A 14,031-nucleotide genomic window follows, 5' to 3' on the forward strand; every position below is an offset into this window, starting at 1 on the left:
CCGAATAGATCATGTTCTCAATACCCTTGTTGTAGCCTCCAAGCCCTCTCCTCTTAATGTCCCTTAGGCAACCCTTTAATGACCAGTTTCTGGATTATTCTGTTCCTGTTTTGATGACTGTGGTAGTTGTTTTTTTGTTTCTTTTGTGATATGGATGGGATTTACTTGTACTGCTCCCGCTGAAAACAGTCCAATATTGGCCTTTGATGTATAGCAAAGGCATATGTTTTATAAAAACTATCCTCTTTTGCTGTTTAATGCTTGTGTTTCTCTGTTTCGCTGTTTCTCTTTTCTATCATGTTGTGTGCACATATGTGGCATGAGTTATCTTGGCTAGATTTATTTATGTTGATTGATTTCTTGTGTATTTTTAATGATGCCAAAAGGGGGAAGTATAATTGGAACAGGGATCTGATTAAGAGGGAAGCACAGAGTTAGGGGGAACTTGTGAAGTTCATGTTGCTTCATCTGGTTAATTTTGCTCCAAACATGGGTTATTAATTTCTAGGTTTGTCATCACCAAAAAGGGGGAAATTGATGGGTTTACAATGTCTTAGCTTATGTTTTGATGATCTAACAAACTTACTATTAAAGAACCAGATAAGGAACCTGACACACTTTGTACACATCGCAAATCAACGGACTCCAACTAATGTGAATTGCGACAACTTCAGAAGATAGAGAACTAACATAGGGACATGATACCTTATGTTTCCTTGACAAAAATATAAAGTTAACTGTGTACAGCTAGTAAGTGACTTCCTGCACTGTACACAAAAAATAGTGCAGCATAGTTATGCAATCACTTGTCCTTTGACCAACCAAGTGATTACATCATTCAATTGATGCAATCCAAGTTGTATTAACAATAGTATTACAACAAAACATCACTTGAACACTTGAGAATTCACTTCAAGCATTCAATTCTCAAGTGCATTAAGAACAAAGTTTAACACTTCTGTGGACCAGTTCCTAAATCTAGTATCTTGTTGTCATTAGTTCGGTTATAACTTTGTAATTGTTCTTCATTGTAATTCCTGCCTTGCTTATCTAGAAGTGTTGCTTAGGAACCCCTTGTAAAACCATAAACTCTTAGAGTTTGTGTCATGACTAGAGTTTGTCATGAGTTGAAGTCTTTGAAATATGTGTATTTTAAAGTGGCTTGTAATAGGTGTATTGCAAGTTAGTGAGGGATTAAGATTTTAATTCCAAGATTGCATAGGTTATAATCTAAAGTTGTTCATAGTGAAGTTGAAATCCTACAAGTGTAGGTCATGGTTTTTTATCCCCTTGAGCAGGGACTTTTCCACGTAAAATTCTCTGTCTTACTTACTGTTTCATTAGTATTCTCAGAGGAAACTCATTAGAGGATCTGGTCTCTCTATAGTTTGGTGGACTCATATAAACTATCAAAATCAATTCAAGAGCTTTCGATCACAAAGAAACGGTAGAACTAGTTTACAAAGAATAGAAACAATATAGAAAACTATTCATAATAAGAATAACTCAATAAGGAAGAAATAATATGTAACAACGATCCCACAAAATATAGTTCAACAACAAGGAGGATAATACGAGTCAATAATTCCAAATAATGATAAGTCAACTAAGATATACGATATCTAAACTTCTTTTAAGGTTGAGAAATTATGAAAGAGATACAACAAATTCAATCAAGGGTAAGCAACGAAAAGATAATCACAGCCTCAATTAAGGATGAATAATTACAGAAGAGATAATTATACTTTCAATAAAGAAGAAGCGATTAGGGAGGGATAGCATGACCATAGAAAAGGTAACAACTTTAGTTAAGTCATATAAGAATCAAATAGGCAATAAGAGTGGATCATGAAGCAATTAATTCCAATAAAGCATGTAGAGGTGAAACTAGTCAATGGGAAACTTAATCATAGCAAAGCAACTTCATATTCAGTAAACATAAGGACCTAAGAGCCCTAAAAGGTCAAATTTCCACAAATAAGCCCGAGCACGTACTCGTCACCTTGCGTACACGCGCTCCACCTGATACAAATTAGCATAGAGGACTCAAATCCTAAGGAGTAGTTCGCCCACACAAAGTTAGGCAAGATACTTACCTCAAAGCAGATAGAGCGATACTCTAAAATGAACTTCTCAGGTGAAATAACCTCCGGACGGTTCAAATCTAGCCAATATAACTTCAAAGCACAAATAAAACTCATAAGAAACTATTCCGAGTAGTAAAGCTTCAATATTTATCAAAAACTAAAAATCAACCTAAAAGTCGACCCCCGATACCGTACCTCGGAACCCGACAAATTTTAAAAAATCTGAACACCCTTTCCGATACGAGTTAAACCATACCAAAGATGTTAAAAATGGCTAACCCTCGGAATAGAGTACATTATATTCTGCCCAGGTGTTTAATGCATCGCGATCGCAGAACATTCCTCGCGATCGTGAAGAACAAGAGTGAAGACTGCCCAAACGACCCTACACGAACGCGAACAAAGAGGCGCGAATGCGATCCAAATGACCCTATGCGAACTCGAAAAAAGAGGTGCGAACGCGATGAATAAGAACAGGCATCTACGCGAATGCACCAGGAGACACGCAAACGCAAAGAGTAAATGGCCACAAGCACCTAGCACCCAGTTCTATTATGTGAACGCGAAGACGCAACAACGAATGCAAAGAAGGGAAGGGCAGACTTACGCAATCACGGATAGAAGCACACAAACGCGAAGAACAAATAATTAATCCTCCAAAATAAAACTACGCGAACGTAGAGGAAATGACGTGAATGCGATTAAGGAACCCAGACAGCAGCAGTTTAATAGTCCAAACATAGAAGGAAATGGCCCGTAGCCCATCCGAAACAACCTCGAGGCCCCCAGGACCCTGTCTAACCACACTAACAGGTTCCATAACCTAACACGGACTAGCTCGAGGTCTCAAATCACATCAAAAAATGTCAAAACTATGAATCACACCATGAATCGAATTCATGAACTTCAAATCTTCCAACTTCTAAAACTCGCGCCGAAACCTATCAAATCAACCCGGAATAATGTCAAACTTTGCAGGCTAATCCAAAATGACATAACAGAGTTGTTCCAACTTTCAAAATCGCATTTTGACCCCGATATCACCAAATTCAACTCTTGGTTAAACCTCTCAACCTTCCAAACATCAACTCTTCCAACTTTCGCCGAAATGCTTCAAATTACCCTACATACCTCCAAATCCAAATCCGGACGCACGCCTACGTCCAAAAATCACCATACGAAGCTGTTGAAATCATCTAGAACCCATTCCAAAGTCATTTACATGAAAGTCAAATTCCAGACAACTCTTACCGCTTAAGCTTCCAAAACTAGAATCCTTCTTCCAAATTGACTCTAAATCATCCGATAGATGAACTCTACCATGCATGCAAGTCATAATACACAATACGAAGTTGTTCAAGACCTTATGCCGCAGAACGGAATTTCAATTCTCAAAACGACCTTCCGAGTAATTACAACTACATGCCACATTTTGAAATGATAGAAATAGGCACAACGTGGAGACGAATAAACCCTCTGATGTATATTTAAGCCAACCGCTCTGAAGAGTAGGAAGTCATCATCGGAATGAAATGCACAGACTTGGTCAACTGGTACACAATGACTCAAACAATATCATACTTCCTTAGGGTCCGTGGTAATCCTACCATAAAGTCCATTGTGATGTGCTCCCACTTCTACTCCGGTATTACCAACTTTTGAATCAAACCACCTGGTTTCTGATTTTCATGCTTTACCTATTGACAATTTGAAAACTGAGAGACATATACAACAATATCTTGCTTCATCTTTCGCCACCAATAATGCTGCTTCAAGTCACGATATATCTTTGAGATACTTGATTGAATAGAACATCATGAGCTATGAGCCTCCTGAAGGAATAACTCTCTCAAACCATCAACATCTAGAACAAAAATTCAGCCCTGGAACCGTATCACCATATCTTTCAACACTAACAAGTGAGGATCATCAAATTGGAGAGCCTTCTTGTGCTCTAGCAAAGATGATTGCGCCACATTGTGGCTAATGGAAACCTCACGAACCTATTAGCCAAAGCCTGAACATCCATGGCTAATGGCATGTCCATTGCTAGTATAAATAAAAACTACCCATTCTCTCCGCCTTCCTAATCAAGGCATCAACCACCATATTGGCCTTTCTCGGAGGATATAATATGGTGATATCATAGTATTTTAGTAACTCTAATCATCTCCGCTGCCTCAAATTAAGATCCTTTTGCTTGCGTATGTGTTGGAGACTCCGGTGGTCGACGTTGACCTCACATGGCACGCTGTATAAATAATGCCTCCAAATCTTGATCACGTGACAAATGACTGTTAATTCCAAATGATGCTTAAGGTAGTTCTTCTCATTGACCTTGAACTAACAATACGCGTAGGCAATCACCCTACTATCCTACATCAATACTACGCCAACTCCAATACAAGATGCATCACAATACATAGTATAGGACCCTAAAACTACGGGAAACAACAATACAGAAGCTATAGTCAAGGTAGTCTTGAGCTTCTAAAAGACCTCCTTGCACTTGTTAAACCATCTAAACGGAACACCCTTCTAAGTCAACTAGTTCAATGGGGCTGAGATAGACGAAAACCTCTTCACTATCCAGCGACAATATCCCGCCAAACCTAGGAAGCTCCGAATCCCTATAGATGCAGTAGGTTTATGCCAATTCTAAACCACCTCAATTTTCATAGGTTCCACCTTTATACCATCAGGCGATACAACATGATCCAAGAAGGAAATTGATTCCAACCAGAACTTACACTTCGAAAACTTGGCATATAGTTGACAATCCTTCAAAGTCTGAAGTACAATCTGCAGGTGCTGCTCATGCTCCTCCCTACTATGGGACTAAACTAAATTACAATCAATGAAGACTATCAAAAAGAATGCAAATAAGGCTTAAGCACTTGGTTCAACAAATCCATGAAGAATGTTAAAGCATTAGTCAAGCCAAATTGCATCATTAAGAACTCATGATGGCCATATCGAGTCTTAAAAGCTATCTTAGGGACATTCGATGCACTAATCTTAACCTGGTGATAGCCAGATCTCAAATCAATCTTTGAAATCACCTGGGCACCCTGAAGTTGGTCAAACAAATCATCAATCATATGTAATGGATACTTGTTCTTGATAGTGACCCCATTCAACTACCGATAGTCTATGCACATCCTCATCAATATGTTCTTCTTCTTAAAAAATAACACTGGCACACCCAAGGTGAGACACTTGGTCTAGTGAATCCATTGTCAAGCAAATCCTGCAACTAATCCTTCAATTCTTTCAACTCATCTAGAACCGTACAGTACAGGGATATAAAAATTGGCTAAAATCTCGGAACCAAATCAATACAAAAGTCAATATCCCTATCTGGTGTCATTCCCTGTAAATTTGTAGAAAATACCTCTAGAAACTCCCTCACAATCGCTACCGAATCTGTAATGACCCGGCCGATTATTTTGAGTATTGTAGCCACATTCACCCCATTTATTGCATAATATATATTTGTTTGTTGTTATGTTACTTTCCGGGGTTGTTGGTTTGGTTCTGGCAATGTTTCAAAATGAATTGGGACACTTAGTCCCAATGTTGGAAGCCTAAGTTGAAAGAGTTGACCCGATGTTAAATTGTGTGTAAATGACTCCACAATGAAGTTTTGATGGTTCCGACAAATTCGTATGGTGATTTTGGACTTAGGAGAGTGTACGAATGTTTATTTGAAGGTCCATAGGTGATTTTGGCATGAATTGGCGAAAGTTAGAAAAGTTGAAGTTTGGAGAGTGGAGAAGTTTGACCAAGAGTTGACTTTATTGTTACCAGGCTCAAATTTTTGTTCTAGAATTCGGAATAGGTGTGTTTTTTCATTCGTGACTTGTGTGCAAAATTTTAGGTCAACTGAAGTTGATTTGGTATGTTTCAGCAATGGATTTATAAGTTGGAAGTTCAATAGTTCACTAGGCTTGAATTGGGGTGCGATTTGTGTTTTCGATATTGTTTGATGTGATTTGAGGGTTCGATTAAGTTCATATGAAGTTTTAGGATGTGTTGGTATGTTTGTATGGGGTCCCGGGGGCCTCGGGTGAGTTCCGAGTTGATTGTATATTGAGTTTAGCCTTGTGGAGTTGCAGATTTTCTACTATCTGGTTTCCTTATACGCGTTTGCGAGAGAGGTCTCGCATTCACGAAGAGTATCTGGGAGGCAGGTAAAGTTTGTTCTTCGCATTTGCAAATGTATGAGGAAGTTTTGCATCGCGATCATGAGAGGGTGCTCGCATTCGTGTAAAAGGAGGAGGCAGGTGGGGCACCAGGCTTGTAAGCCTTCATGTTCGCGGGAGAAGGTTTGTGATCGCGTAGGCATAGGTTCTTTGGTCATCGCGTTCGCGAGGGAGCCATTGCATTCACATAAGACAATTTTTTGGGCGGTTGAGTTTTGTGCTTCACAAACGCAAGGCATTCCGCGTTCATGAAGAAGGGCATCTGGGCAGCATATATTTGTTTCAAAATTGAGGGTTAAGAGTATTATTTCATATTTGAAGTTGTAGACCTCGATTTTGGGAGATTCTTGAAGGAATTTTCAAGGAGTTGATTGAGGTAAGTGATTCTAACTCGGATTTTGTCAAATTACATGAATTTATCTTTGTTTTTACCATTTTATTAGTATTTTGGGTTGGAAAAGTTGGGGAAAATTTGTGAAACTTCATAGACTATAATTTGATGATTTGAAGGTTGATTTGAGATCGGAATTGAGTAATTTTTGTGTGTTTGGACTCGTTATTGAATGTATGTTTGGATTTTATAAATTTTATCGTATTTCGAGACGTGGGCCCGGGGTTGACTTTTTGACTTTGGTTAGAGAACTTAGCTTTATTGTATGGGATCAATTCATACAGCTTGTATTGATTGTACTAAGTTGTTTGTGGCTACATTTGAGTCGTTCAGTGGACGATTCGTGAGGCAAGAGCTTGTTGGAGTAGGGATTTGCACGGTTTGAGGTAAGTAGCACTTCTAAACTTGGTCTTGGAGGTATAGATCCCTAAAATACATGTTATATGGTTGGTATTGAGGTGCCACACATGGTAGGTGACGGACATGTCGGCGTGCACTATGGTAATTGGGACTCGGCTTTTTTCGTGGTACTATATAGTTATTAAACCTTGTATTGTTCATGTAATTCCTACGTGTTAGAGTAATTGAGTTGTAATCCATGCTAGAAATCATGTTTAGGCTATATGCTTATTCTGTTGGGACCCACTGTTGAACATTTCTGAGTCACACCCATCATTTGCATATCATATCTCAGTCTTTGTTGTCGTTTATTGTTACATCATATATCATTGTATGGGCTGATTGGCATGAGATTTGTGAGCCCGAGAGACTGTAGAGATTGATGACTGAGTTGGGGGCCTGAGAGCCATGTTGTGAGTGAGGTTGTGGATCAGGCAGCACACCGCAGTAGGCCTTCTTGGCTTGATATATACTATTATTATGGATCGGGTTGTACGTTGCAGCAAGCCTTATAGGCTTTATGTATTATTATTAGCTCGGGCTACACGCCGCAACAAGCCACATAGGCTTTATATTAGCACTTGGGTAGGACCCTCCCTTCCTGAGTCTGACATACTAGTAGGGAGTGCAGGTACCGTGCAGTGCTGAGTGATTGAGTGTGATGAGTGAGAGTTGAGACAGTCAAATTGAGTACTCTGAGGGTGTGAGTACACGAGTTTAACAGTGTGATGCATTACATGTGACATCCACATTTGACATGCAAATATAGAGATATAACATCCATCATATAAGTCATACTTGGCATATTTTATCAGTGTTAAGCTTGAACTGTTAAACTTGAAAGCATGTCTACATTTCTACACTGTGTACAAACTGATCATGACATTTCTCTAAGTTATTACTATCATCTTCTTGTCCTATCTGTACTGTTATTATCTGGATTTGGATTGTACCTTTCCGAGCTCGCCACTGCTTTCAGACCAAGGTTAGTCCTACTCTTTATTGAGTACATTAGGTCAATTGTACTCATACTACACTCTACACTTTGTATGCAGATCCAAGTACATCTGGACTCGGTGGTTGCTAGACTTGGAGCATCATTTTCTTGGAGATTTTTAGGCTGCTTTGGCATCCGCAGACTTTGACTCTCCTTCTTTTCAGTTTATTTAGCATTGTTCTATCTTTCCATATGGTTGTATTAGAAGTTTTTGACTGTGTTATCATTTTGTAGCTTATGTACTTGGTGACACCCGAATTTTGGGGATTTTGTATTTGAGTCGCAGTTATTATTATTGTTTATTATGAAATTTTTCACTTTTAATACTATTACATCATTTTTCCAATTTAAAAATGCGTAGTTATTTATGGTTCTTGACTTGCCTTGTACTGTGATTGTGCCCCATCACGACAAGTTGTGATTTGGGTCGTGGCAGAATCCATTAAAGGAACCTCCATACTAGATTCCTGGATGTAAGCAAAATACACTAGAAATCCCTTCTCAACTATACGCCGAGCCTTCAAATATGAACTACCTTGCTAGTGGAATTACTTAGGGTCCCTTTCCACTTTAATCTAGGCAACCCCGGCATAGCCAGCATCACAGTCTTGGCATGATAATCTCAGATAGCGTGATACAGGAACAATCAATTCATACCAAGAATGACCTCAAAATCCACCATGTTCAGCAACAAAAGATCAACTATAGTATCAAAACCATTAATAGTAATAACACAAGACCAGTATACCCAATCAACTACTATGGAATCTCTAACTGGTGTAGAAACTAAAGCATGAACATAAAGATAATCACGAAGCATACTCAAATGCGAAGCAAAACATGAAGACATATAAGAATATGTAGAACACGGATCAAACAACTTGGAAGCATCTATATGACAGACTGAGATAATACCATTAATAACTGCATCAGACGACTCCGCCTTGGGCCTACAAGAAATGCATAACAACGAGTTGTGCCCTACCAACCTATACTCCACCTCTAGGACAATCTCTCACTGACTGGCCTCCATATCTAAGTGACTGGCCTCCACCTCGGCTACCTATCCCTCGCCTTTAGTTGGCTGAGCAGGTGGTGAAGCAACTGGTGACTAAATCATAGCACGATTACCCTACTGTGACATGCTGTCCTACAATCTGGGACAATACCTCCTGATATGACCTGCATCTCCACACTCAAAGCAGCCACTCGGCTGGCATGGTTGCTAAATCTACGATCGACCCTGACAACCCGAATGACCGCTGTAATAGCTCTTAATCGGTGGTGCACTAATAAGAGCTAAAGGTACATTGAATGCTAGATGCTCATAATAAGATCCATAAGCACTGCGGTTGCCTGATGTACCTTGTGTGACCTGCAGTGCTGATTGTACCAGCCTGGTAGAATGGCCTCTACCAAAGGAATTCCTGCCTCCAAACGAGGCCCCTCCAAAATGATGGGGCCTTTTATCAGAGGTCGTGTCTCTTGCCTGGCCTCGGATACGCTCAATCCTCTCAGTGATCTCTGCTACATGAGTAATAAAAATCTTGGTCTCGGTCTCTCTAGCGATCTTTCCATAGGTAAGACCTTTTACAAACCCTCCGCACTTTCTCCCTCTTAGTAAGGATTAGGATAGCTGTATGGCAAGACAAATCAATAAATCTAGTCTCATACTGATTAACGGTTATACTACCCTGCTGAAGGCGCTCGAACTGACTACAAAACTCCTCTCTCTTAGTGAAGGGAATAAACCTTTTCAAGAACAACTGCGAGAACTGAGCCCATATGAGAGGAGGTGATCCCACTGACCTGCCTAGCTCATAAACCTACCACCACCTCTTGGTGGAACCATGCATCAGAAAGATAGTGAAATCAATTCCATTGGACTCCACTAGTCCCAAGTTGCTCTAAATCTCATGATAATGGTCTAAGAAGTTTTGGGGGTCCTCTGAAGGTGCACCACTAAAGTGAGGGGAAAACAACTTGGTGAACCTATCCAACCTCTTCAGCTCATTAGCTGACATCGTGGGCCTCTCCTCGAGCTGCGTTGAAACAATAAGCCGAACTGCCTCACTTGGCAGAACTCATGGGATCTGATAACCATGGGACATATACTTTGGAGTGTGCGTAGCGGGAGTCTAAACTCCTCCTCTGGCCTGAGAAATAGCTGGTGCCACAGGATACACGCTGGCTTGTGCCATACTCTCCATGAAACCAACCATGCGGACTAAGGCATCCTAAAGCACTGGGTAGTAGTGAACCCCCCTGGGACCTGAACTAGTTCCATTGGCTCAGTCTACACTGGGACCTCATCATCCTATGGCATCTGAACCTCGACTACAGGTGTTGCTGCGCGTGGTATAGGCTAAGCTATATCTCTACCTCTATCCTGGTCCCGGCCCCTACCCATCTATGAGAGGATAAGTGAAGAATGATTCAAACTTTTGATAGAGCAAAGTTGCACGGTAGAGAAAGAAAGATAGTGAAGTTTCCTAAAACCTTATAGGCTCTAGAAGATAAGTACATACGTCTCTGTGCCGATCCTCAAGACTCTACTAAGCTCTCACATGACTCGTGAGACCTATGCATCCTAGCGCTCTGATACCAACTTGTCACGATCCAAAATCCCAAACATGAGATTGTAATGGCGCCTAACATCCGCTTACTAGGCAAGACAACGTTAGCATAATAATTAAAGCAGATTAACAGCTAAAGGCATATTAATAATGACAAATGAGTGAAAGTGCATAAAACGTATCAAATTTATACAACCATCATTGTTTAAGAGCCTGTTTGGCCAAGCACCTAGGAGGTTAGAAGTACTGTTTTTATCAAGAAAGTACTTTTTTGAAAATTTAAGGTGTTTGGCCAAAATAAAAAAGTACTTCTGAGAAGCAACAGAAGTAGTTTTTCTACTTTTGGGGAGATGCTGCAAATTTTAGCTTCTTCCAAGAAGTAGAAGCAGAAGCGGAAGGAGAAGCTCGAAATTAATTTATTCAATATAAAAATAACCTTACAATACGTTTATATTTTTCAAACTATATATTTCAACTATATATTTATTCTCTTTTTTGTTTCAATTAAAATTGTATTCTCTTTCTCCTATTCCTAAGAATATATTTTAAATTTATATTGAATGATGTGTTTTGATATATTTAAATTACCATGTAAACAATAAGCAATACCAAACACTCAATGTTATTGCTTTGAACTAACTATGTTTTATATTTATTGAAATTGTTTTTATATTTTTACTATACGTTTTATATTTTAATTGAATTTTTTATAATAAATGTTTAAATTTATGTTTTTTTCCAAATAGTACTAATCGCAAGTTGAACCTTTACTATCCTTTTTTATAATTTGATACTTAAAAGTACTTTTCTAAAATAATGACAAACACAATAAGCTTGCAAAAAGTACTACCCAAATGAATTGGACAAACACAAATTGCTATCTTGAAGTACTTATAATTTTTTTTTTGAACAAAAGCACTTTTCAAATTAAGCAGTTTTTGGCAGCTTAGCCAAAAGAGCTCTAAGACTATCCCCCAGAATTTGGTGCCACAAGTACAATACAATACTGTCTGATACAATAAGCAGTAGATAAGGATAGGAAGGGGATTCCTCGCAAACCAAGCTCTCAGCTAACTGAACTGTGTTATAATACAATACATGGGACCTGTCAGCATAGTACCTCCAAAGCATAGACATGTGGAATACCAGATGGACTCCCGATACGATAGGATGCAAAGCAAGCCTGTATGCAACCTCACCAACTTACTCCAAAACCTCGAATGGACCAATGAACCCCGGAATCAACTAGCCTATCCTTCCGAATCTCATAATACCCTTCATCAACGAGACCTTCAAAAGTACCTTCTCGCCCACCAAAAATGACAAATCATATGCTTTTTGATATAGTAACTCTTCTGCTTAGACCGTGCTGTGCGAAGATGCACCAAAATCAACTTTATATTATGCAAGGAATCCTTTACCATATTAATACCATATAACCTAGCCTCTCTGAGTTCAAACCAACCGATGGAGGAAGGACACCGTTGACCATACAAGGCCTCAAATGGAGCCATCTCGATGCTGGATTGATAGCTATTCTTTTAAACAAACTCGGCCAATAGTAAGAATCGAACCCATTGCCCTCCGAAGTCAATCACACCTGCTTTGAAAATATCCTCTAGAATCTAAACTGTTTGCTCCGACTGCTCGTCGGTCTACAGATGAAAGGCCATGTTGAGCTCTACACGGGTACCCAACTTACTTTGTATTGATCTCTAGAAATGCGATGTGAAATAAGTGCCTCGATCTGAAATAATAGAAATAGGCACACCATGTAACTGAACAATCTCCTTGTTATAAATCTGGGCCAAACTCTCTGAAGTATATGTAGTTATTACCAGAATAAAGTCCGCAGATTTGGTTAGTCTATTGACACTGACCTTAACATCATCAAATTTCCTCAATGTTCACGGAAAACCAAACACAAAAACATAGTGATGCGCTCCGATTTCCACTCCGGTATAACCATCTACTAATGTAAGCCACCTGGCATCTGGTGCTCGTACTTATACTATTGGCAATTCAAGATTATCGCCACATACTCAACTATGTTTTTCTTCATCCTCTGCCACTACAAATGCTGCCTCAGGTCACGATACATCTTTGTGGTATCTACATTAATGGAATAACGCGAACTATGTGCCTCCACAATAATTGTCTCCCTTAGGCCATCAATATTAGGTGCACATAAGCAAGCCCGGTGTCGTAGAACATCATCATCAACTATAGTAACCTCCTCGGGATCACCTCGCAGTACCGTGTATCTGAAAACTAGCCAATGCGGATTATCAAACTGATGAGCCTGAATCCACTCGAATAAAGAAGTCTGAGCCACAACACATGCAAGAACTCGATTGGGCTCTAAAATATCCAACCTTATAAGTCGGTTAGCTAAGGACTCCATATATAAAGCCAACAGCCACTCCTCTACTAAAATGAATGCTAAACTACCCATACTCTCAGCCTTTCTTCTCAAGGTATCCGTGACTACATTCGCATTGTCTGAATGATAAAGGATGGTAATATCATAGTCCTTCAATAACTCAAGACATCTACAGTACCTCAAATTCCCTCTTCTTAAATAGATATTGCAAACTACGGTGATCGGTGTAAACCTCACACGATACTCTATAAAGATAATGCCTCCAGATCTTGAAAACATGAACTATCACATCTAACTCCAAATTGTGAACATGGTAATTATTCTCGTGAGGATTCAACTGACGTGAAAAACATGCAATAATTCACCCCTCCCGCATCAACACATAGCCTAACCCAATGCGTGAAGCTTCATAATACACAGTGTACATCCCTGAACCGGAAGGCAAAACAAACACTGCTGTTGTAGTCAATGAGGTCTTGAGCTTCTGAAAGCCCACCTCACAATCACTGGACCATCTAAACTAAGCACCCTTCTAGGTCAATCTAGTCAAAGGAGCTACAATAGATGCAAATCCCTCCATAAACGGATGGTAGTTACTTACTAGCCCTCAGAAACTCCTGATCTCAGTCGCTCTGGTAGGACGAGGCCAACTTTTAACTGCCTCGATCTTCCTAGGATCCAGCTTAATACCCTCACCTGACACAACATGCCCCAATGTGAACCTAGTGCTCTTATACCATGTTGTCCCGATAAAAATTCCACCATAGGTCGTGATGGCACCCAACACTAACGTTAGGCAAGCCAATGGTGAACAACCAACCTAATTATCCATTCTTAAACTTTTAAAATCAAGGGTTCCATTAAGTAAATGGAATTAAATGTCGAAACCATGGAAACATACTTTTGTTCTTACTAATTCATAAAGTATGCATAAAACATAAAGCGAAATGATGATAATATTAGGTACAACCATGCAACTTTACTAGAAGTCCC

This window comes from Nicotiana sylvestris, chromosome 8 (assembly GCF_000393655.2).
Source record: "Nicotiana sylvestris chromosome 8, ASM39365v2, whole genome shotgun sequence".
Taxonomy (NCBI): Eukaryota; Viridiplantae; Streptophyta; class Magnoliopsida; order Solanales; family Solanaceae; genus Nicotiana; species Nicotiana sylvestris.